The sequence below is a fragment of the Ranitomeya imitator genome, chromosome 7 (genome assembly GCF_032444005.1).
Source record: "Ranitomeya imitator isolate aRanImi1 chromosome 7, aRanImi1.pri, whole genome shotgun sequence".
In the NCBI taxonomy this organism is placed as follows: Eukaryota; Metazoa; Chordata; class Amphibia; order Anura; family Dendrobatidae; genus Ranitomeya; species Ranitomeya imitator.
In genome coordinates this window covers 196,266,072-196,292,173 of record NC_091288.1, presented here as the reverse complement: position 1 = coordinate 196,292,173, position 26,102 = coordinate 196,266,072, and the positions used below count along the sequence as shown (strand labels likewise).

The following is a 26,102-nucleotide window of genomic DNA, read 5'->3' as shown; positions in this document are numbered from 1 at the left end:
TCTTTATTCTTTGAATGCCGGCGAACAAAAAGCTCGTGGCCCCATACTTTACCAGGGACTGATAACATTTACCAAGCTCACAATGTGCTATTATACTGCCCTTTGATATTCTTCCTTGACTCACAGTACAAAGAAACCTGCATGAGTCATGTAAACAGTCGACTATCCTAGACTTAATATCCTACACACAGTAGATGATGGCACTAGAAATGATCTGTTAGGAAGGATGTTGCTCCGAAGACCATTGCTGGACTACAAGAGGTCCACCTATCTATCTATCTATCTATCTATCTATCTATCTATCTATCTATCTATCTATCCATCTACCTACCTATCTATTCTCTATCTATCTATCCATCCATCCACCTAGTTATTTCCAACCTCAGGCCAGTTTACTTTCATCATCCACATCAAACTCTCGGCAAGTTACCAACTTCTCACAAGTGTTCTTGATCTTGTTTACACCTAGACTCTGCAATCAAGGTATCACATCTCTTCAAGCGAATTTCCAGTTTGCCTATGCTTCACTGATTTTCTGCAGTTGACCAGTTTGTATACATCACTTCTATTAACATTTATCCTCCTGTAAGAAACCACACTGGGAAAAAAATTTGATTTTTTTCACTCCAAACTTAAATAGCTGCACCCGTTGCACTGCGCTTCACGCCGAATTAGACAATGTACGGTGACTTTATCTAAATTAAGCTGTCTCCAAGTTCTGTTTCAGGGTGCTCTGTGCATGGTAGCCTTGCAGCTCTAAATAGGACTTTGATGCTTACGCTTTATGCTAGGCACTCCATCTAGCGGATGCTAGGGGTAGCTATGGCCATCACCCTTTAACCTTTAAACAGTCATTTGGACAGGGCCCCCTGGGTTGGGTCTACAGAGTGGCTGCTGTCCGGTGAAGCAGTCTGGCAGAGGATGCTCTGATAGCCAAAAAAAAATACTAGGAGGTCAGGGACAGGAAAAGAATCGTCAGGCAGCAGAATAGTAAAACATGGGTTACAAATAAGTGGCAGGGAAACAGGAGTAAACCAGGTAAGTATGACACCGGACTTCTGACATTATGGATTATCAAAAAAATGCAAATGATTCAACCTATAAGAGCAATTAATGTCAATGACATGATACTGCATATGACGCTCCAATTAGAGGAGAAAAAAAAAGTGATACCGGCGGCAAATGGTATACCTTGAAGCTCGTGGGCCCTAATGCAAAATCTCCAACAAGGGCCCCCAACTGTCGCAGGTCCATAATATCAATAGTCTTTTCATATGGGCCAAAACAAACCTTTTGGGCCCCTAGACTCCAGGGTTCGGGTGCAATTACATCTCCTGCAAGTGGTATAGTTATGACCCTGCCAGTGGCATAAATACCGGATAGAATATCTGCAGCGAAGTTAAAAAATAGGTCGTTTGACACTGCTAACCTACAACGGGGGTGGGCATGAATACCCACGATAGGGGGTCCAAGTGCCTCAATCCTATTTTTATCAATAAAGTTAATGTTTGACTTTTTAAAGCGAATCAGTCACCAGGATTTTGCCAACTAATCTGATAGCAGCATAACATAGAGACAGAGACCCTGATTCCAGTGATGCATCACTTACTGGGCTGCTTTGCTGTAGTTTTGACAAAATCACAGTTTTATCAGCAGGACATTATCACTAAAGGAATAGGTGCAATGTAGCCCTATATATTCATGAGCTCTATATAACCCCTCCCCCACCACTGGTTGGAAGCTTTCTGCCTATGCACAGTGTACACAGAAAGCAGCCAATAAGGGGTGTGGGCGGGGTTATACAGAGCTCAGCATTCAGAGAACTGGTTGACAAGCAGCAAAGAAAACTGTGATATTATCAAAACTACGGCTAGCAGCCCAGTAAGTGATGCAGCGCTGGAATCAGGGTCTCTGCCCTTATATCATGTTGCTCTCAGATGGGGTAGCGAAAACCTATATTCCCTTTAATTGTTACTGCACAGGTTCTTCCCACCCATAGTACAAGTATTAGGATTTCTCTATCTTCCGCTTATTTTGCAAAATCGAACATAAATCTGCTCGAGATACGAGTCCAACCTATAACAAAGCAATATGTATAATCACAAGAACATGAAAAATATACTGATTAACCTCAGCAGAAATTGACCAAGAAAACAGCTGACCATCCAGATTTCGGGTGATTGATGAATATCTTTAAGTATAATGTTCTTGCTGGTGATTTACCAGCGCTCTTAACAGAAATGTAAGTGTATTACTATTAGGCACTTTCAACTGTCTCAGCATCAAGTGTGGAGAAGATACCGAGCCTCATGTCTCCTGTGAAGATTTATTATATTTTAAGATCATTTTTTAGATTGCAAGTCCTCATTTTGATTGACACAATGGGATTTATGTCTGTCACCTTAATGGCAACGTATACTGCCCTGTAGAGTGGACCGCTGCATTATAAAAGTGAATCTCCAAATTGTATCGTTATGTCATTTTTGGGTCCTATATTCTGTACAGATAAAATTTGTGATATATCGTTATTATTTTTGGAGCTTTGTTTTTCTGATACAGAGCTCCAAACCTCCAGCGAACGCATAAATGGAAAACATGCTGGCTGCCTGTATCTGCCACTAGAGGGGGCATGTGAGCTTGCGGCATCCTGCTATGGTATACAGTAAGCTTCTTAGCTCCTCCTAGTGGTGACTGCAGGTAACTACTATATGTGTGACCATGTGGAGTCAAGTTTAAAGGGGTTGGTCACCTATGGGGACATTTGTTTTTCACTCAAATGAATGTATTTGAGACTAGAAATAAATATACTGTAGCGTGGCTAAAGGATGTCTAATCGATGGGAGATATGTGTCTTATAGATGGCTTGCTGCTGTGATGTAACCATAGCTACCTATATGTGTTTCAGGACCTGTGGTGATGTCACAACCACATGTCTGGTCATGTGATGGGTTCTGGGTGTGGTTAGACATATAAAAGAAAGCCTAATGCTTAACACAGGTAGGTATGTGTGGAGGTGAAACCCTCCTGAGTGTGTTACGGCTTCAGGACTGAGCCGGATGAACTGGACACTTGTTTTCTTTGCCTGAACCAAAGGCCCATTTTGCTTTCTGTTATTTGCCACATGGTTTATGAAGCAATAAACCCAATGAACTTTAAAGGAACACGTCTCCTGAGTGTCAGCCGTCGCAGCTGAGTGAGTGAAATCCTTACAATTGGTGGTAGACGTGCGAGCAGCGTTCCCAGCGGAGACGTGAGTTTATTTTTGAATGTCCTGGGTCAAGGCTGTTGCAAGCCAGCAAGCATTGCCGGAGAAAATGGAGGACCTGCTGAAACACTTGGTCCAGCAGGAGCAAAGGCAGCAAGAGACCAACAGGCTGTTGATGCAGCAGATACAACAGAGCCAGCAGGGGCAACGGCAGCAGATGCAGCAGAGCCAACAGGAGCATCAGCAGCAGATGCAGCTTCTGGCAACCGCCATCCAGGGCAAGGCGAGCGCCCCAACCCCAGGTTTGGCTGATGACACCCACGTCCGGAAGACGGTAAGACGCGCATTGCAGAAAATGACTCCCGGGGATGATGTTGAGGCCTTCCTGACAGTGTTTGAGAGGGTCGCTGAGAGGGAAAAACTTCCGCCAGAGCAGTGGGCAGAGGTATTGGCGCCATACCTGACGGGAGAACCCCAGAAGGCGTACTATGACTTGACCTTGCAGGATGCCAAGGAGTATCACAAGTTGAAAGCCGAGATTCTCGCACGTTTGGGGGTCACACTGACTGTCAGGGCACAGCGAATTCACTGCTGGGCCTATCACCAGGACAAACCACCTTGTTCCCAAATGTTTGATCTGTTGCACCTGGTCCAGAAATGGCTGCAGCCAGAGTCATCTACGCCTGCTCAAATGGTAGAACGGGTGATGATGGATCGGTTTGTCCATTCCCTCCCGAGGCCTATACAGACTTGGGTTGCCCAGGGTGATCCCCAGAATGCCGACGAGCTGATCGGACTGGTTGAGAGATACCAAGGGTTGGAAGGCTCCTTCAGGAGGCAGCCCATGCCATACTGGGGGTCCCAGAAGGGAGCTGAGCCCCAAAAAGGGGTGGCGCGTCCAAGGTCACCAAGGGCGGGGGAGGTGGTGCCCAAGGTCCCTACGGGTGATATTATTTGTTGGAGGTGCCACGGGCCAGGACATATAGCTGCCCGTTGTTCCCAGACCACTGAGCAGATGGACTGCAGCATGGGACGCCGTTGTTCATACTATGCGTATCCAGCCTGCAGTGTGAACTCTCCGCCCAACGAGGGACCTCAAGCGTGTCCCGTAAAGGTGAACGGTCGAGCAGTAACGGCACTGTTAGACTCGGGGAGCCTAGTGACCCTGGTGAGGGCCACTTTTCCTCTCCACCTGCTCCCGGGAAAGAAGGTCGGAGTGCGGTGCATACATGGTGATGCAAAGGACTACCCTGTGGCCAGTGTGAACATTGAAACGACATGTGGCACGGAGTCCCACATAGTCGGCGTCGTTCAGGACTTGTTGCACCCTATAATTATTGGCCGGGATTTCTGTTTGTTTTGGGATTTGTGGGGGAAAGGTTCTGAGCTCCCTAGCAAGAGTAGGGAACCAGTGAACCCTGGAAGGGTGGTGCCACACCCAGAGTCAGACAGGTTTCCTTTTTGTGTCCTGGCTGGAGATGAGGAGGAAGTGTCCCCTGCATCTGACATTCTGGAGTTAGAGGTATCCGGTGAAAATTTTGGGACTGCCCAACATAGGGACCCCACTCTGAGGGAAGCCTTTAATAATGTCACAGTTATTGACGGGGTGGTACAGGAGCCGGGGGCAGACACAAGATTTCCCCATTTTCTAATGAGCAGGGAGTTGTTGTACCGGGTCACGAAAATAAGGGAGGAGTTGGTAGAGCAGTTGGTAGTGCCGGGTCCATATAGACGGAAGGTGTTGGACATGGCCCATTCACACATCTTGGGTGGACACCTAGGGGTGGAAAAAACGCAGGAACAGGTTGTGCAGAGGTTCTATTGGCCTGGGTGCCACCGGGAAATAGTGAACTATTGCAGGTCCTGCCCTACATGTCAGCTAACTGCTCCCACTCCTCATTTCCGAAACCCCCTTGTGTCACTGCCCATTATTGAGGTGCCATTCGAGAGAATTGCCATGGACTTGGTCGGTCCCTTAGTTAAATCAGCCCGGGCCATCAGTATATATTAGTCATCCTGGACTATGCCACACGCTATCCTGAGGCAATTCTCGTGAGAAATTCTTCTTCAAAGAGTATAGCTCGCGAGTTGGTCCATGTCTTTTCCCGGACAGGTCTGCCGAAGGAGATCCTGACTGACCAGGGGACACCTTTCATGAGCAAGGTGATGAGGGAACTATGCAAAGCCCTGAAAATCTCCCAGTTGAGGACCTCGGTGTACCATCCCCAGTCAGATGGCCTTGTTGAGAGATTTAACAAGACACTGAAGAGCATGCTGAGAAAAGCTATAGAGAAAGACGGTAGAGACTGGGATTGTCTCTTACCCTATTTGATGTTTTCCATTCGTGAAGTTCCACAGGCCTCCACAGGTTTCTCACCGTTTGAGCTTCTGTATGGCCGACATCCACGAGGACTCATGGATATAGCCAAGGAAACCTGGGAAGCCGAAGTCACGCCCCACAGAAGCGTCATTGAGCATGTGGCCCTGATGCAGCAGAGGATTGCAAAGGTGATGCCTATCGTGAAAGAACACCTTCTCCAAGCACAAGAAGCTCAGGCCAGGGTCTACAACCGGTCTGCAAGAGTGAGGCAATTCAATCCGGGAGACCGAGTTCTTGTGTTAGTTCCGACAGTGGAAAGCAAGTTCTTGGCCAAATGGCAAGGGCCATATGAGGTTGTCGAGAAACTTGGTGAAGTAAACTATAAAATTCACCAACCAGGAAGACGGAAACCATTCCAAGTATACCATGTCAACCTTATCAAGCCGTGGCAAGATAGAGAGCCGACAGTAACTCCATCGTTGTTAAGCAACCCAGAAGATGAGGTTGGAGCGGTTACTATAGCGGAGACGCTATCGGAGTCCCAGAAACAGCAATGCCGGGAGTTACTCCAGAAAAACAGGGACCTGTTTTCCGAGTTGCCTGGGTACACGAAGGTCATAGAGCATGAGGTCCTGACAGAGCCCCATGTGCGCGTGAACGTGAAGCCCTATAGAATTCCTGAGGCCCGTCGAGAAATAGTCTCCAAGGAAGTGGAGCGTATGTTGAAGCTTGGAGTCATTGAGGAATCCAAGAGCGGTTGGTCGAGCCCAATTGTCCTGGTCCCAAAACCTGATGGGGAGTGGAGATTTTGCAACGACTATAGGAAGTTGAATGAGGTCTCCAAGTTCGACGCATATCCCATGCCCCTCGTTGATGAGCTCATCGAAAGGCTTGGGCCCGCCAGGTACATAACCACCTTGGATTTGACGAAGGGGTATTGGCAGATCCCCATGGCACAGGAAGCCAAGGAGAAGACGGCGTTTTCTACACCAGATGGATGCTTCCAGTATGTCCGGATGCCATTTGGCCTACAGGGAGCTCCGGCCACCTTCCAAAGGGCTATGGATAGAGTCCTTGCACCCCACAAGGCATACGCTGCTGCGTACCTAGATGATATCGTCATATTTAGCCCGGACTGGGAGAGTCATCTGGAGAAAGTCCAAGCGGTGTTTGATGCTATAAGAGAGGCCGGATTTACAATAAACCCGAAGAAGTGTGCATTGGGTAAAGAAGAAGCTAAGTACCTTGGATACATAGTGGGTCATGGAGAAATAAAACCCCAAATCAGTAAAGTGGAGGCAATTCAAACATGGCCAAAACCAGTTTCCAAGAAGCAAGTTAAAGCCTTCCTGGGAATCGTGGGATATTACAGGAGGTTCATCCCAAACTTCGCCACAATGGCGGCGCCTCTGACTGACCTGCTAAAAGGGACAAAATCAGTAATGGTTAAGTGGTCCGAAGAAACAGATTCAGCCTTCCAAGAAATGAAAGAGGCTTTATGTAAGCAACCCGTTCTGATGGCCCCAAACTTCAAGAAAGAGTTTATTCTTCAGACAGATGCCTCAGATGTTGGGGTGGGAGCAGTCCTTTCCCAAGAACTACATGGAGAGGAGCATCCTGTTCTCTATGTGAGTAGGAAGCTGTCCTCGTCTGAAAAGAACTACTCAGTCGTTGAAAAGGAGTGCTTGGCCATAAAATGGGCAGTCGACACATTACGGTACTATTTGCTGGGACGTAAATTTAGACTGATATCCGACCATGCCCCACTTAGGTGGATGAGGGAAACGAAGGGTAGAAATGCTAGGGTCACCCGTTGGTTCTTAGCCCTGCAGGACTTCTGTTTCCATGTGGAACATAGGGCCGGAAAGCTGCACAGTAATGCTGATGCCCTGTCAAGAATCCCTTGTCTAGTGGGAGAAAGTGCCAAGCCCCACGGCTTTAGGCAGAGGGGGGAGGTATGTAGCGTGGCTAAAGGATGTCTAATCGATGGGAGATATGTGTCTTATAGATGGCTTGCTGCTGTGATGTAACCATAGCTACCTATATGTGTTTCAGGACCTGTGGTGATGTCACAACCACATGTCTGGTCATGTGATGGGTTCTGGGTGTGGTTAGACATATAAAAGAAAGCCTAATGCTTAACACAGGTAGATATGTGTGGAGGTGAAACCCTCCTGAGTGTGTTACGGCTTCAGGACTGAGCCGGATGAACTGGACACTTGTTTTCTTTGCCTGAACCAAAGGCTATTTTGTTTTCTGTTGTTTTGCCACATGGTTTATGAAGCAATAAACCCAGTGAACTTTAAAGGAACACGTCTCCTGTGTGTCAGCCGTCGCAGCTGAGTGAGTGGAACCCCTACAATACATATATTACAGGCTCTTTATTTCCCTATAGCTTGAACTTCAATGCGGTCTGTGGTCATAAATCAACTCAGAGTAGCTCAGAAAAAGACCGGTAGAAGAGTTACAAACTCCCCATCAGACTGTCAATAGCACTGATGGGTTCTCAGTTAACTCATTCTGCAGCCAGCAACACAGAGACTATAGAAGGCTGATAAAATCTACCTACTGTATCCTCACCCATCCCTTGTAGATTGTGAGCCCTCGCGGGCAGGATCCTCTCTCCTCCTGTACCAGTTGTGACTTGTATTGTTCAAGATTATTGTACTTGTTTTATAATGTATACCCCTCCTCACATGTAAAGCGCCATGGAATAAATGGCGCTATAATAATAAATAATAATAATAATAATAAAATCCCAGTGACCTCTTTAATGAGAGGCAGATGCAGTTTCTTGCCAATAACGTTCTAATCTGTGTTATTACAGCCAATGTCTACAGTCCATAGAAGAACTACAGACTGGTAAGAAACATGCAAGGTTCCGCGGGGGCGGGGCTTAAGACGTGCAGTCACCTGGGGGTCCTAGTGCCTGTCCGCAGGTACCTCTACTATATAATTAGTACTATGAGGGGTGTATAGTAAACACAGACCTATTACCTATTTCTGAATCCTTAGGTTACTCTTCTGCAAGCCCTGGGTAGTTTTTGGAAGGCATCTGGGGCTTAAAGGGGTTGTCCAATAAATGACATATATGACTTACTCACAGCAAAGATGATAATGCATTATTACTTGGGGTTTGACTGCTGAGACCCCCACTAATTCTGAGATTGACTGACTCAAAGTCCCCACTTATGAGGAATAAAGTGGTAGTGAGCATGTGCAATCACCTCTCCTATGGGCAGTGACTGAAGCACTGCTCGCACATGCTCATTACTGCTCTATTCACACAGGGGAATTTTGAGACTCCTATTTTTAGTCTCAACAGTTGGACCCCTATAAACATATTTATCATCCTCTCCTTTGGATAGCTGATATATAGCAAACATTACCTATTTCTGTCTGTCGTGGCAGCCTGACCTGGGTCATGTTTCTTCCTGCACCAACAATCCTCTACCTGCCGTCTCTGATACTCACTCGTTCCCGCAGAGACATGATGTCACATGAGATCTAGTCACTTGACCTCAAGCAACATCAAGACATGGTGGAGGATCTTCATGTCACTGAGGGGCCCAAGTGAGCTGCAGAGGCATCGAGCTTACCGAGCAGGGCAAAAAGCTGCCCTGGTCCAGCTGCCATGGAGGACCAGGGTGATGGGAACATTTTTGTTCTTCTCTATTTCACTTATCCATAGCAAAGGTGATAAATGTAAGATCCTTGGGGGTTGGGTCATTGAGACCCCTACTAATAGTAAAAATTGGAGTCTCAAAGTCTCCTGTGTGAACAGGGTGGTAGTCGTCTAATGAGTAATCTTTCTCCTTATGGAGAGTGACATGCCTGACATGCCAGGGTAAGGAGGCTTATAAGACCGTGCAATGCTTCACTTGGAAACTAAAAATACAAATTGTCTCTTGCATGTCAAGCAGGTCCTTCTTCATAAGAGGAAAGGTTACTTCTTAGATCCCAATCTGAAGCCTCTCATACAGCCAAATCAGATCTCATACTTTGCTCTGATGAGGGGCACATACCCCAAAACACGTGTCTGAAATTTGAGATTCTGGCTTTTATCCTAAGTTCTATGGCAAGGGTCGATAATGAATTTTAGGATTGCTGTGTCTTATCGTTGGCACTAAGGTTAAAGTCCTTTCCCTCTCTGAAGAGACATAGAACGATAGTGAGCATGTGCAACCACTGCTTTATTCATTTAGTTTATAGGGTATCCCCTTGAAGGCAATGCATCCGAAAATGGCATTCCACAAAGTAGTTGGGTAGGATTAACTTTCTCATACGTCCCCGTTATAACTATTTTTGACTAATTCTATAAATCGAAGACCTAAAATTCATATCTCATCTGGAGAAGAGCAACGCTATTAATATTGGCCCAGCCACCTGGCCGTCTGTTCTCGTCAGAGATGTCGCCGCCACTGCTAAATTACTTCCATTAGATGTATTTTCTGGAGAAATCTCTGCAAACATGGTTAAGCCATTTAAAAACAAACTCAGATTGAAAGCCCGTCTTTGGGGCAGATATTTCTTTCTACTTGTGTATGGAATAGTCTGGGTGTAGTTGAGCTGATAAGACCTGATTGATGCCGCTGACCTTTCATGGTCTTAACACTGGCAGAATAAAAAGTTGGAAATGGCTGGAAATCACAATGTAATGTCTCTATTCATCCTCCTAATGATAAACAACTATCAACGGCAGCAGCCGGGAGAACTGTAGTAAGCGAATGGAGGCAAGGCAGACTGCGTCCGTCCGTATAAATCTGAAATTTGCAAGGTTACGATGGTGGAATCTTTGGTGAAAAAATAATAATGACCAATGTTATTACTCATAAATGACCGATAGACCCTCAGACCCTAGTGGGGTTTCCCATTAAATACATAGAAAGGATAGGTGATAAATACCAGAGGTCTGAGCGCTAGGGCCCCTTGAGATCTCAATGTTCCCCGTGAAAATTCAATTCCATGGGATTGTCGGAACTAACCAATGTGATTGGAGAAGTGGCCATGCAAGCACAGTGCCAAAACTGAGAACTTTAGGACTCCTGTTGATGGGATCACTGGCAGTCAGACCCCTAACGATACTACTACTTTTGGAGAAAGCACTACAAGCCACTATTCATCATTTATTCCATGGATAAGTCCTAAATACATTTAGAGAGAAAACCCACCTTTTACAATATCAAAATGCTTTATTCTTGGTCAACGTTGTGTCCATGGGTAAAGACTTCAGTGTAGCAAAGACGGATCCAAGCCACGAGTGGTCTACAGAAAGGTCTCATAGACCAAATGCCCAAAAATCTCAACCACACCAGACCTCCAATAATTTCAAAGTTTTGATTTGTGGCAGAGAAGATGATTGATTACATGGTGGAGAAGTGCTGGTGATATTATTATACTCCGGGAGAGGGAGAAATGAGGAAGAAGAGGATATTGATAGTGAAGAAATGGAGGAGTATCAGTCACCTCATTATGTGGGAGAGTTTTTTTTCCCATTTGTTGGAAATTTTATGATTATTTTTATGATTGTGTTGGAGACAGCATTACAAGCCACTCATTGATCTCTTGAAATTGGCAGATTAGCACCAATTTCTCCTTTCAAGGGCCATCCCCTTGTGCTCTCAACAGCCATCGCACGGAGATCTGGCGCATGCGCACAGTGTCATGTGCAGTGTTTTTGAATAGAGGTTGCTCATGGATGTCTCTTGTCACATTCCCCTTTGTCAGCAACCAGACTACTGTGCAATCTTTGGAAAAGACTCTACTAAACAAAAGGGCGGTGCATTACAAAGGAAACGATCGGCTATCGGCAGTACCCAAAGCATGAGAAGTGTGAGACAATACTGAATACTTACACTTTGGCTACTAGAATCCAATTTCGTAAGTATCGGTTGCTCAGGTTGCAGTTTTTCTCAATTTTTAGACCTAGAAAAAAAGGAAAGTTTTGTTATTTAAGGCTGTTAGACAGAAGTGTGCATAATAGAACATTTATTAATTTTGACAATCAGTCGTAGACATGGCACAGTGGCAACTACAATATAATAAAAAATGGTCAACCATTTGTGATGGGTCATAAAGGCAATTCCAATTCATAGTAGGGCAGAGGGATCTTATACTGGAGCTTCCCGCACTTGGGACCCCCTTTATAAGCCAGAACATTGACCCACTCTACAAGTGACTCCCATTCTGTAGGACATGAGCAATTAATCTTCCAGAAAAATCAGCTGCTAACTGAGAACATTTCAAGCAAGACGAGAAGAAGCTCCTGAGGAAGCTTTTTGAATATTTGTCGAATTTACTATAAGTATATCTAAGGATGATAATTGGGGTGGATCCAATTAGAAGAAGATAGCAACTCCAATTTTTGACCTGGATCATGCATTCTTACAGACCATGTACGCAGAGGTGTGAATATACATTATAGTTGAGTTGGTTTTGGCAAGTGGGTCCACTATGAAATGAGTAACCTCCGATGACTGATGTCAGTGTGGAAGGAAGGATTGGGTATGTTGAATAAAAAGTGCCCAATCCTTTAGTTCTCAGAGGAGATAAGCTGCTGTCATGGTTTTGACAGGATTAATGCCCCGTCCTCTCAGGGTTAATTGTAGTGGCCTCCATTTGAATCTGGGAGGGATATTTATACCCATGCTGGACAAGGATTCTCTGTCAGTTATACTTTCGTTTTGTCTGTGTGCCTGACCCCCTGGTGTACGTGTGCATACTGTGTTGTTTGTTTGCTCTCGTGCTTGATCTGGTCTGTTTGATCCTCTCGGTTTCGGTGCTTTGTGTTTCTATTCATTCGCTTACTTGGCTTTCTGACCTCTGGCTTCCACCTGACTATCCTTCTGTCTCACCCTTCAGTACCTTGCTTGTCCCCTGGTTATTGACCTTGGCACGTTTGACTACTCTCCGGCGCCGTTCGCCTCCTTTGCACCCCGGTGCCTGGCTCCACCCCTGGTCACTCCACCTTTGTCACATGGTTCAGGTCCTGCTTCCTACCCGGTGAGTTCTCCGCCATTCTGCTCTGTGCTCCCTTACTGCGGCGAGTAGCCTCCCAGCAGTAGTCACACCCGGGAGTCTTGACAGCTGCTGCCAGCATCTTACTACTCTGTGCCTATTGAAAACATATGCTTAAGTGACCGAACTGGAGCCAAGTCAGAAAGAATCGCTGTCGGTCTCAATAAAGGTGTATGGGCGTCTTTAGTCTAAGAAACAGAAATAACGGTATTCTTATCTTATGCCATGTAGGCAGACAAAAAATTACCAATTCTGATTTCGAAGTTAAATTTCTCGCGACCATAAGTTCTTGTGAATAAAATTGGTCCAATATCACAATGGTTTGAGCCTAGAGAATAAAACCTCACACAATGTACTGCGCTGATCTGTCAGTAGCCTGCACCATGGAATCACCAAATGGTCTTTCTATTCAACCATCCTAATGCTCACGAAAAGTAATCTCACCCATCTTGTAAAATTACATTAGTATCTTTTCTAGCAGCCTGAATTGCTTCATTCTGTCTTATTAACTAGATCTTGTATTTATGTTAATGAAATAAAGGAATATGAAGTTTCCAGACGTTTAAACTTCTTATGAGCCTGATTTACATAATGGAAGTGTTAAAACCTTTGAAATAAAATATCTCGCAATATTGGTTTCTTTTTTTTTTCCATTCATCCTTCCCTATTCTTAGCCTGATCTAATGGGTGGCTTTGAAGAGCAATTCTTGAAAATAATTTAGTGGGATCAAGGGGATGTACAGCATAGACACAGTCTTTGAGACTTGTATAGAGGCGACGAAGAAGGAAGACCTCAGTTATGGTTGTCTCCAAGGTTGTCTTGTAGGGCTCTGTGTAAGACATTAAGGAGAAGGAAGACCTCAGTTATGCTTGTCTCCATAGTTGTCCTGTAGGTCTCTGTGTAGGACTTCAAGGAGAAGGAAGACCTCAGTTATGGTTGTCTCCATGGTTGTTCTGTAGGTCTCTGTGTAGGACTTCAAGGAGAAGGAAGAGTTCAGTTATGATTATCTCCATGGTTGTCCTGTAGGTCTCTGTGTAGGACTTCAAGGAGAAGGAATACCTCAGTTATGGATGTCTCCATGGTTGTACTGTAGGTCTCTGTGTAGGACTTCAAGGAGAAGGAATACCTCAGTTATGGATGTCTCCATGGTAGTCCTGTGTAGGACTTCGAAATAGAAGATTGGGCTCATATTTTTTTTAAAAATGGCAGGTACGGATGGGTCAGGCTTTACCTTTCTGCAAAAACTGTGGCCTGTATAGACACATGAAGCATTAACCCCTCCCAACAGAGTATCTTCAAATCTTGTTTGTTTTTCTAAAGCTGGTAATCTTTTCACACATTTTTGGTTATGTCTTGACGAGAAGGAGGTAAGGGACCATGTCAACGTCAACACAATGGAAGCCAAGAGTCACTGAATGTATAACTTTTGTAGGTTTCTTAACACTTTCATGAGGCTCATATCAAAACATTTTCATTAGTAGGCCCTATTGTCTACCCAAAGCTTTGCCTATTGACATTGTTATGGTGGGAAAACATTAACTACTGTTTATACAGCAGGGGCCTGGTTTGTTAAGAAGGTCCCTGTTTTCATTAGCTAGATTGCAGCCCGAAAGGTTAAGCACACAATGAGATCTATGAAGAGTAAAACACTTTATCTGAGCATCTCAATAGCAGAAATGATTATTTTTTTTACTGTCCCTTTGTGCATGATTGGATGTAGATAAAGAATTCGCTAGATTACGGAAAGGGCGCTTTTGACACCAAAGAGACAGCAAAAAAAATTTTTTTTCTTAATCTTTAAATCATGTTTTTTTTTTTCAATAGAATAGAATTATTTATTTCACAGGAAAAATCCATTGTCATTTCCCCCGAGTACAAAGCTGTTTTACAGAAACCCCACAATTCATAAAGTTGGAATTCTCTGTTTCTTGCATTAGAGAAGTCAATAAAATTAAAATATGCAGACGGATCTCGCTGTGGTTTTTTTTTTAATAATTTACTTTCATTTTAAATAAACATATAAAATAAAACAATTGGGGTATCCTCTGCTTACTTACTAAATACCCTATGAATTAGTAACTTTACAACCAGTGGAGGATATTGATGGTTATTGCACTGTTTGCTATATATTGATATATTTGTATGCTGAGTTATATATATTTTTTTAACTTGTGCATGTATTCCCTTATACATATATGTACTTTAATTCTTTAATTTCATCTACTTGATCCCGTCCTCCACTCAGACTCAGGCAGTGCCACATTATCAGAGAAGAGCTACCGGGATAGTGAGCGGACTGTAAAGTATGCCCTACGAGGAACAGTGAAAAGAACTGGGAATGTTTAGATTTCATAAAAGAAGGCTAAGAGGAGACTTAATAGTTGTCTACAAATATCAGAAGGGATGTCACAGTGTAGAGCGATCATCATTATTCTCAATTGCACATGGAAACACGAGAAGCAATGGAATGAAACTGAAAGGGAGGAGATACAGATTAGATATGAGAAAAAACTTTGAGTGGAACAGGTGGTCACGAGAGGTGGCGAGTTCTCCTTCAATGGAAGTCTTCAAACTGAGATGGTTTAGTGAATCCTGCGTTGATCAGGAGGTTGGACACGACAACCCTGGAGGTCCCTTCCAACTCTACCATTCTATGATACTATGATTTTATCCTTTTTTTATCCTATTTTTTTGGCGACTTTGTGCTGTAGGCTTTACATAGTTTCCCCCTGCTGAATTTTGTGTTTTGAATGACATATCCATTAGGAGCTAGAGAAAGAACGTGACAACTACTATTATCTTATACTCTATGTGTCTCATACTCTATAAATCTCATACTCTCTATCCTGCATTTGATGTGACTAATAAAGTCTAAAATATCTTATTTTTGGCGACCTCATACTGGTGTTTCAATTTCTCTTTTACCATAACCTGCCCATGAGGAGCTCAAGAAAGAATGTGACAACTGTTGTGAGCTGATCTTTAGGAAATAAAATAAGCAGCTGAAATGAAGACTCACAAACAACTACAATACTTCTGTAAATACTAGAATATGGATAAAAGATTATTAAAATTATTTGGAACGTAACCATATAATTTGTTAAACTTTAGAGTCACAAATTACTACAAATAAAAAAATAAGGAGAATCCTTGTTCCTGACCAAACTTGGGTGTGATTACAAGGATGTGTTGCTAACAACAATGACGGAATGAAATCTACATGGTCAGACATGAACTTGTGATGGACAACTTCATAAATTACCAGTCATGGGTTTAATGACTGATGCCATGTTGCATTCATTAATGACATCTAATTGACTTTTTGTTCCCCATATACAGTAAGTTATTCTCCCATAGGGTGCTTTCACATTGCATTCTTTGTCCCCATTAGGGCATACTTCTGAAATCCCTGGCAAAATGGGTTCCAGACACATGATTGGGCCATAGAATGTAATGGTGATGGCAGAGTGAACGCGCTCACTGTCGTGCACTTTCTCAGGGAGTGTACGCCTACAGGAGGTGGACACTCAGACATACCTGACTGCGTCTGAGTAGTGTCCACCTTCCATAGGTGTACACTCCCTGAAAAGGTGCACGGCAGAGCGCAGGTTCACCAATACATTCTATGGCCCTGGGGATCTCGGGCGTATGCCAGATGGAGACTCAAAACACAATGTGGAAGCACCTTTATCTTTTGTTTTATTCTCATACTATATCCTGTCTTGGATATGCCCACTAAAGTCTAAAATATTTTATTTATGGTGATTTTGTTCTGCAGGGGTTTCACTGTTACTCGTTAAGCAATTTCTTCTATTTGACCCACCCACGAGGAGCTCAAGAAAGAATGTAACAGCTGCTGTGAACTGATCTTTGGAAAATAAAATGAGCTGCTACATCGTAGACACATAAACAACTACAATTCTGTATAGACAAGAATACGAATAAAATTTGGGTAAAACAACAGGAGAATTTGTATACCGTTTGGTCATCAGCACATGTTCATGTGTAAAGGAGGATGTGCTGCCACAGATAATGATAGGTCGGGGGATAGAGCCTTCGCTAGGTAAGAATGGCCCACCCAACTTCCTATATTGCCAATAATTGTTTTGGGCAATCTCTCAATCCACTAGTAAATTTGTCTCATGAGTGTATTTAATGCAGCAGGCCTCATTGCCCTTTGGGTCCTGGGACATTATTCATTTCTGTGACTTTCGAAAAGAAGCAGAAAATCTTTTTCTTACTCACTTTCTACACTAACTGCACATGATTTCTCTGTTACAGTTATACCACTGGTCACTAGTGGTAAAAGTATTGGAAATATAATAAAGAAGCAGAATAAATTGCGTGATATTTCGCGAAATCGAGGTCTGACCGCAGTAAGGAGAAGGACCTGTTGCTTTCAATCTGTAGAGTCAATAACTGAAGTCTATTCATTGACCGCCTTCGCACGGAGGAATCATCATTGTGTAGAATACTATAACATGACATCTAGACGGTCATAGAAAACTGCTAATAATAGCTTGTTGGGGTTTTGTTTTTAGCCATTTTGCCATAAAATCAACTTTCCTTCCTGAAATATCGCCTCATAAAGGATATTACTGGCTGTGTGTGGGAGATGGAGCTATCAGTGTATATCCAGCTAAATGGGGCTGATTCTTTAGTCGACCGCAGCAGCCAAGAAAAGATTCAGACAGAAAACAGTACCGCGTACAACGGTGCGGGGAGAATGTTAATTCTGTAAATGGTGGAATAAAGTCTGCGATACAGAGCTGAGCAGAGATATTCTGCACACATACAATGCACAATACCGGCTCGCCGGGTGCACCGCACAATCGACATTGAGCATCTTGAGCAATGATCGTATTATCCAGGATGATTATGAGATGTAGGTGTGCATAGGAAGAGACACTACACTCGTTACACTCTTTATTTCCTCCTGCAAATTTAATGCATGCCGCGAAGAGTGAATGTTTGCTTTGGAACTGGCGCCAAAGACGGGAGCTGTGTATTTGTCATGACGGACAAAGCAATTCATCGAATGACTAACTTGCCAAATTTAATTCATCTCCCTTCTGGGAAATGGCCTTCCTCTGTTATAATGATGCCTGCTTTCCCTCTTCTATTGACAGAACCGGTTTCTTTATGATCTTACAGATCAGCTGCCTGCGTGTGAAGAACTTAGCCCTGTAACCAACAACATGCCCTAAGGAATTAATGACTATGGTATGGTTTTAAGGATGAAGGTAACATACCGGGGTGATGAGATGATGACCTCATCTAGGGCAAAAGCTTCAGGTGTCGTAGTCCTGTATCTAAATACCCTGTGCCATGCAAGAATGTCTTATGGGTGCCCCTTGCCCCCAATGTTCATGCTCCATCGCCTCCTTTCTATGTCCTTGATAAATGCCAATGGCAACTGAATGGAATATAAATGGGCATTGTCATAGATATTTGATCTACCGGTGTCAGAATGAATAATTCTATTACTTCTACAGATGTCTCCACTCTTATCTTTCCTCAAATTTCCTAAAGAACTAGGGATTATAGGAAGAGTTTAAATGGCTATTGCTCCATGGACTCCACCACTGTGGGTCCTAGTAGACCTCCAAAAGGCCACTTTCTCCATCAATGCCAGTTTTATCTATTGATCTATCGATCTATCTAATTATCTCTCTACTATCTATCTTACAAAGAAGGCTTCGGTAGAGGTCAACTGTTTAGGTATTAAATAACATTATCAGCAGTTTCTTCAAGTTTTCCCAGAATTTTTCGGCTACTTCACTGGGCTCAGCTTCATCCAGGTGTCTGTCATTTTCTCAACTTCGTCTGACAACCAGAGTTATTTCTAAGCTAGTCCAGTTTGCTTGGTGTTGTCCGCAACAACCACTTGGTAAGTTGGCAACTTCTCACAACTGTTCTTGGTCCTGTTCACGCCTAGACTCTGCAATCAAGGTAACACATCGTTTATGCTACTCCTGTATTTTACCATTGCAGCCTGCGCAAGGGAATACACAGCATGGAATTGAGGAATTAATCTCTCCCATACAAACATTCATATATCCAATAACAATGGGGATTTTCTGTTATCTCGCCTCTCCTGTGCCCTATAAAAGTGCCATAGTTCATATATATAGAGGCATAAAGTAAAAATGACCACGCATGTAGTCAAAACAAATAGTTAATTACTCATAATCAGAGGCCCCTTTGAAGAAGGAAGGTCCAAAGCGCGCGTCGGGGCGGACGCACAGGGATAGCGGTGTGGACTGTGCCCTGTACTGCCTCTGATTACGGGTAATTAACTATTTGTTTTGACTACATGTGTGGTCATTTTGACTTTATGCCTCTATATATATGAACTATGGCACTTTTATAGGACGCAGGAGAGGTGAGATAACAGAAAATCCCCATTGTTATTGGATATATGAATGTTTGCATGGGAGAGATTAATTCCTCAATTCCATGCTGTGTATTCCATTGCGCGTCCATACATTTGCAATGTATTAATAGGAATGTTAGATCTGTGACACATCTTCCCCTTTTCACTTAATGTTATTGGTATTTTTAACAAATAAAGATTTGTAATTTTCTATTTACTATGGACCCTAGTATCATTGTGTTTTGTATATATACCTATGTTAGCATAATGATAGGGTGTACTTAGTCCTAGTTTTACATACACATGGCCCTGACCGATGATCAGGATCCATTTCTATAATGTGGTTTTGTCATATAAGATTTCTCTATAATAAAAAACAAGTACATTAATCTTTAACAACACAAGTCACTGACTGGTACAGGAGGAGAGAGGACCCTGCCCGCGAGGACTCACAATCTACAAGGGATGGGTGAGGATACAGTAGGAGAGGGTAGAGATGGTCGTGCAGTGGTTTGGTGGATCGGTGGTTACTGCAGGTTTTAGGCTTATTGGATGAGGTGGGTCTTCAGGTTCCTCTTTTCTATGGTAGGCGAGAGTCTGATATGTTGTGGTAGAGGGTTCCAGAGTAGGGGTGATGCACAGGAGAAATCTTCAATGCGATTGTGGGAAGAAGAGATAAGAAAGGAGTAGAGGAGATCTTGTGAGGATCGGAGGTTGCGTGCAGGTAAGTACCAGGAAACTAAGTCACACAAGTATGGAGGACACAGGTTGTGGATGGCTTTGTACGTCATGGTTAGGGTTTTGAACTGGAGTCTCTGGGCAATGGGGAGCCAGTGATGGGATTGACAGAGGGGAGTGGTCGGGGAATAGTGGGGGGACAGTAGGATTAGTTGGGCAGCAGAGTTTAGGATAGATTGGAGGGGCGTGAGAGTGTTAGAGGGGAGGCCAGAGAGCAGGAGGTTGCAGTAGTCGAGGCGGGAAATGATGAGGGCATGCACTAGCATTTTGGCAGGTTGATTAAAAAAATGGGCAGGTCTGAGCAATATTTTTGAGTTGTAGTCGGCAGGAAGTGGAAAGGGCTTGGCTATGTGGTTTGAAGGAGAGATTAGAATCCAGGGTTGTCCTGAGGCAGCGAGCTTGTAGAACTGGGGAGAGTGAGCAGCCATTTACTTTAATTAATAGGTCTGTTATGGGGTTGAGTGGGATGGGGGAGAAACTATTTCTGACAGACATTGTGGGATTTTGGTTAGTAAGGAGGTTATATCAGGTCCAGACAGGTAGATCTGTGTCACCATCATAGAGGTGATACTAAAAGCCGTGGGACTCTATGAGTCAAGGATGTAGATCGAGAAGAGCAAAGGTCCTATAACTGAACACCTGGGGGACACCGACAGATTGGGGGCGAGATGAGGAGGTGGTGTGTAAGTGGGTGATGCTGAATGTCTGGTCTGTTAGGTATGAAAAGATCCAAGAGAGGGCCAAGTCTGAGATGCCAAGAGATGAAAGAGTCTGTAGTAAGAGGGAAGGGTCCACTGTGTCAAAAGCAGAGTACAGGTCCAGGAGGGGGAGGACAGAGTAGTGTCGTTCGGATTTGGCGGTCAGTAGGTCATTGGAGTCAGGCCAATCTCATGACAGAGTATCTGAAAATTATGTTTTTTTTCAATGCTAGTTATCTTGTTAAGCAAAAGAAAAGGTAAGTCAGGACACATCTGTCTTCATGAACCAGGAGATCAGGATAAAAAAATGCCATAAGTCCCTCGTCAAGCCCAGTATAGGACTGTAATAAAGATTCCAGACTAATTAAAAAATGCCATGCCAGTATGATTTATTCTGCTAAAGATAATCAGCATTTTTATCGACCATGACCAATCACTTTTATCAAATGCAAGGGCTGATTATTGCTAAGACCCCATGTTATCGTGGCACTGGATGATAAAAAGCTCCTTGCCAATAAGCTTTAATAAGCTTTAAATTCATGGTTCTTGGTTTTATTTAAATATGCCATGCCAGCAATGCATCACAGTAGTGTTAGGGGTGAATAGATTCTGCGAGTGGTCATTGCCTGTACCCTGTACACCGAAACTGAGCTGGCCCCAAAGGCAAAATACATCACACATAAACTACCAGAAATTATCAACTGGGCACCTATGACTTACTCGTTGGTCTCACACTTTGTGCTGAAACCTATGTAAAGGCAAATGTCCAGAATGCAGCTAAAATGTAATTTATTGATTATATTGTGCTATATTCATGGTACTACAAGGGCATCCTACATATTAGGGTATGACATGATTGCTTCATAAGGGCACCACATCACACATCATAAGAGATGGCACTGTTGTTTGGGCAATATTTGTTACATAATAATGGATGGCAATGTTATTTGGGTACTATATGATACATTGTTAAGAGATAGCAATGTTATTTGGGTACTATATGATACATTGTTAAGAGATAGCAATGTTATTTGGGCACTGTATGATACATGATAAGTATGGGTTACTTAATGGGGAGTTTTAGGTAAAGATCCCGAAGAAGCAGAGCGAAACGCGCGTCGGGGTAGAGGGACTCCATTGTATCCATAGCAATCTACATACACTAACAGGTAAAACATGTTCTACTGTTATGCCTATTGATTGCACACCCCCAGTTTCCTGGACAGGAATGCACTTTAGAGATTCCACCCAACATTAGTCCATTAAATGTAACAGGTTTCAGACCAGACACCAATCTGAAATGCAGCTACAGCAGCTCAAATAGCACTAATGTCTTTCTTCTGTGTTTTTTTGGATCTAAGAGTGGTAGTTATTGTGGATTTTTATGTATGGATTATCCTCATCACAATGTATTGAGGTGTAGTGTCCCTCTTTTTTTTATTCAGCACCTTTCTATTTTAATTGTTTTTTATTAGAATTACATTAATTTACATATTACGTTTTATGAATAAAATTGTACTTTAGCTTCACCTAGATAAAAAGGTCATCATTAGGTAACTTTTCGTGGTTAATAAATTATTAGTTGAAGTGTAAACCCATTTATTTAGGGTATGCTTGATATTAAGAGGAAAAAACGTTTGATAATCATGATAAGGATGGGACATATTATATCAGTATTATATGATCATCCCCTTAATGAAATGCCCTTTCACAGAGGCTGTTAAATGGCTTTATTCCTCAGCGCCTCTTTTTATGGGGTTATATTGTTTAGGTATTATACGATACATTATGGGATAATTGCAATTTTTTGGGCACACATACGAGATGGCGGTGTTATTTGGTTATTGTATAATTATATTATTCGGGCACTGCATGATACATGATAAGCATGAAACATATTTCGGTGCAATATAATTATATGAGTTAGGTACTTTATAATGCTTTATGGGTGTTTGCAATTTATTTGGTTCCATATGATACATTATACTAATGGAAAATAATATCTGGTTGCTGTATGATGCACATATGAAATGGCGGTTTCATTGTGTTATTGTATAATTGGATTATTTGGGCACTACATGATACATGATAACAATGGGAAATATAGTTTGGGTGCAGGATGATTATTTTACTTGGGCACTATATAAAACATCATTATGACGACGGACATTAATAGAAGATACATCACCTGTTATTCCCAAGCTAAATCTGAACCTACGCTCAGTGTTGGACTGGGGTGCCAAGGGCCCACCAGTAACCAACTCCAGGGCCCCGCTTTTCAAGTACACGCAAATGTGACATTATTCTTAATCACAAATTTAAATAACAATGAACAAGTTGTTAAATATACTTATTTTGCATATTTTTTTTTTATTTAGGACTTCTTACAAGATGCGATACTCCGAAGAAAATGTCACACAATATTTCTTATAAAAAATGTATTGGTTTATTGGATCGTCCGCCAACAATAATCACTGCAGCATAACATAAAATAGGTGATGTAGTTACAAAGAGATTGTCTATTTGTCCACAATTAGTTCATTGGGTGGTGGTCCACTCTCGCACAGGGACTCACCGGAGGATTCCGTTGTTCTCCGGTAGGCCAGTCCAAGCCTTCTACACTAGAACGCCACATGTGTCCTCTCCTCCGGGCACTCTTCTCTTCCCCATTATGTGGAGTACGTGACCGTTCTGCTCAGTATTTGGCCTTAATAACTAACCCGGCGAGATCCAAATCATGGACAATTTGGTCGCTGTGTCACATGGACTATAACAATAGGGATAATAATAGATTGATTAAGCAGCCATCCTCTTTCTCCCCAGGAGAGTTGAGTTTTTCCACTAGCATCACATCTATTCTTAAGAAACATTTTCTTCCAGCCTGCTGACTTGGTCAGATTTTCTCTCATTTTTCCTCTCCAGCTGCATTCTGCGTTTCTGTCTTCTTTTTTTTTTTTTGTCTCCTTCCCGGGGAGCAGAGGTCTCGGCTCCTGCGTGTGTTACAGACGTGAGGAGAAACGTTTGGCTCTATTTGTTTTTAGATGTGCGTTCTGCAACCTAATGAGCCACGAGCGACGCGCGTTTCAGCCTATAGCGCCGTCGTCTCCAATGCAGAACCTCCTATTATATCACCATAATTATGACAGGCTCCATGATAACGATTCCACGCTATTGAGCCTTCAAGTGTATGCAAACGTTGTTACACGCTATTCTTCAGGCTCGCCGCCTCTTCTCACTGATAAAGATTTATATTTGGAAATGGAGAACATTCTTTTTCCTTATCAAGCCTATTACGATTACTTTTTTTTTTTCCCCCTAAACTTTCAAGGACAAGCATGGTCACAAAACATAGCGGCCTTCTCTGTGTGTTATATTTGGTTTTATGATGAAAACCCTATTGATGCATATTAATATCATAGAGGGGGTGTACACACATGAGCCATGAGAGAGAATCACTTTGTAAAATTGCTTCAAATGTGGCAGAATGAATCCATGTATTCATGCGGATGTCATGCTACATTTTTCATTCAGCAGCTCACGGGGGTGTTTCTGAGGGCTCTAAAATGTAAGGGCCATGTCTGATAAGTTAACTCTTTTAACCCTGCTGTTGTCTTCGGTCAAAAACGACCGACCTTGAACTTCAATAGTCTTTAAAATATTCAAGATGCGGCTCTGAAACCCGTGGCTGACCGATCCATCCTCATTTAAGTCAATCAACCACAAGTTCCAGAACTGCATCTTGAACACCCCCAAAAATACCAAAGTTCAAAATCGGTCTCCCCAGACCGAAGACAACAGCAGGGTTAATAAGCACGCTTTGCTTACATCCATGCAAAGATCATGTGGATGTATGAGAGGCCATCACTATTGACCAATGAGGACTACTGGAGAATTGGTGGAAGATAGCCGTAGGCACTACTATAAGTTGTGGTGCACCAGTAGGTGCCCAAACCGTACTTATGTTGTAGATAAACTTGGCACACACGTGGTCAAATGAAAGTGAGATTAACCCCTTCACCCCAAAGCCTGTTTTCACCTAAGTGACAGGGCCAATTTTTACAATTCTGACCACTGTCACTTTATGAGGTCATAACTCTGAAACGCTTCAACGGATCCTGGTGATTCTGACACTGTTTTCTCGTGACATATTGTACTTCATGATAGTGGTAAAACTTCTTCAATATGACTTGCATTTATTTGTGAAAAAAACAAAAATTTGTCGGAAATTATGAAAATTTAGCAATTTTCAAACTCTTAGTTTTTATGCCCTTAAATTAGAGAGCTATATCACATAACATAGTTAATAAACAACATTTCCCACATGTCTGCTTTACATCAGCACAATTTTGGAAACATAATTTTTTTTGTTAGGACGTTATAAGGGTTAAAAGTTGACCAGCGATTTCTCATTTTTGCAACAAAATTTGCAAAACCATTTTTTTACGGACCACCTCACACTTGAAGTGACTTTGAGGGGTCTATATGACAGAAAATGCCCAAAAGTGACACCATTCTAAAAACTGCACCCCTCAAGGTACTCAAAACCACATTCAAAAAGTTTATTAACCCTTCAGGTGCTTCACAGGAATTTTTTGAATGTTTAAAAAAATTGAACATTTAACTTTTTTTTCACAAAATTTTTACTTCAGGTCCAATTTGTTTCATTTTACCAAGGGTAACAGGAGAAATTGGACCACAAAAGTCGTTGTACAATTTGTCCTGAGTACGCCGATACCCCATATGTGGGGGTAAACCACTGTTTGGGCACATGGCAGAGCTCGGAAGGGAAGGAGCGCCATTTGACTTTTCAATGCAAGATTTGCTGGAATTGAGATCGGAGCCCATGTCACGATTGGAGAGCCCCTGATGTGCCTAAACAGTGGAAACCCCCACAAGTGACACCATTTTGGAAAGTAGACCCCCTAAGGAACTAATCTAGATGTGTGGTGAGCACTTTGAAACTCCAAGTGCTTCACAGAAGTTTATAATGTAGAGCCGTAAAAAAAAATTTATATTAATTTTCACAAAAAATTATCTTTTTGCCCCAAATTTTTTATTTTCCCAAGGGTAACAGGATAAATTGGACCCCAAAAGTTGTTGTGCAATTTGTCCTGAGTACGTCGATACTTCATATATGGGGATAAACCACTGTTTGAGCGCATGGCAGAGCTCGGAAGGGAAGGAGTGCCATTTGACTTTTCAATGCAAAATTGGCTGGAATTGAGATCGGACGCCATGTCGCATTTGGAGAGCCCCTGACGTGCCTTAACAGTGGAAACCCCCCACAATTGACCCCATTTTGGAAAGAAGACCCCCTAAGGAACTTATCTAGATGTGTGGTGAGCACTTTTAACCCCCAATTGTTTCACTAAAGTTTAGAATGTAGCATTGTGAAAATTAAAAAATCATTTTTTCGTTCCACAAAATGATGTTTTAGCCCGCAATTTTTTTTCCCAAGGGTAACAGGAGAAATTGGACCACAAATGTTATTGTCCAATTTGTCCTGAGTACGCTGATACCCCACATGTGGGGGGGAACCACCGTTTGAGTGCATGGCAGAGCTCGGAAGGGAAGGAGCACCGTTTGAAATGCAGACTTAGATGGAATGGACTGCAGGTGTCGTGTTGCATTTGCAGAGCCCCTGATGTACCTAAACAGTAGAAACCCACCACAAGTGACCCCATATTGGAAACTAGACCCCCCAAGGAACTTATCTAGATGTGTTGTGAGAGCTTTGAACCAACAAG

At 42.8% G+C, this 26,102-nt stretch overlaps 1 protein-coding gene across 2 annotated transcripts in view; it reads right to left on the bottom strand.

The window, feature by feature from the left end:
- ELFN1 (extracellular leucine rich repeat and fibronectin type III domain containing 1) overlaps window positions 1-26,102 on the bottom strand; it is a 620,268-nt gene that overhangs the window by 57,545 nt on the left and 536,621 nt on the right. For both annotated transcript variants that reach the window (XM_069734323.1, XM_069734324.1), the window contains exon 5: window positions 11,381-11,450. The gene's annotated coding sequence lies outside the window, so the exon portion shown is untranslated. The remainder of the gene's footprint in view (window positions 1-11,380; window positions 11,451-26,102) is intronic.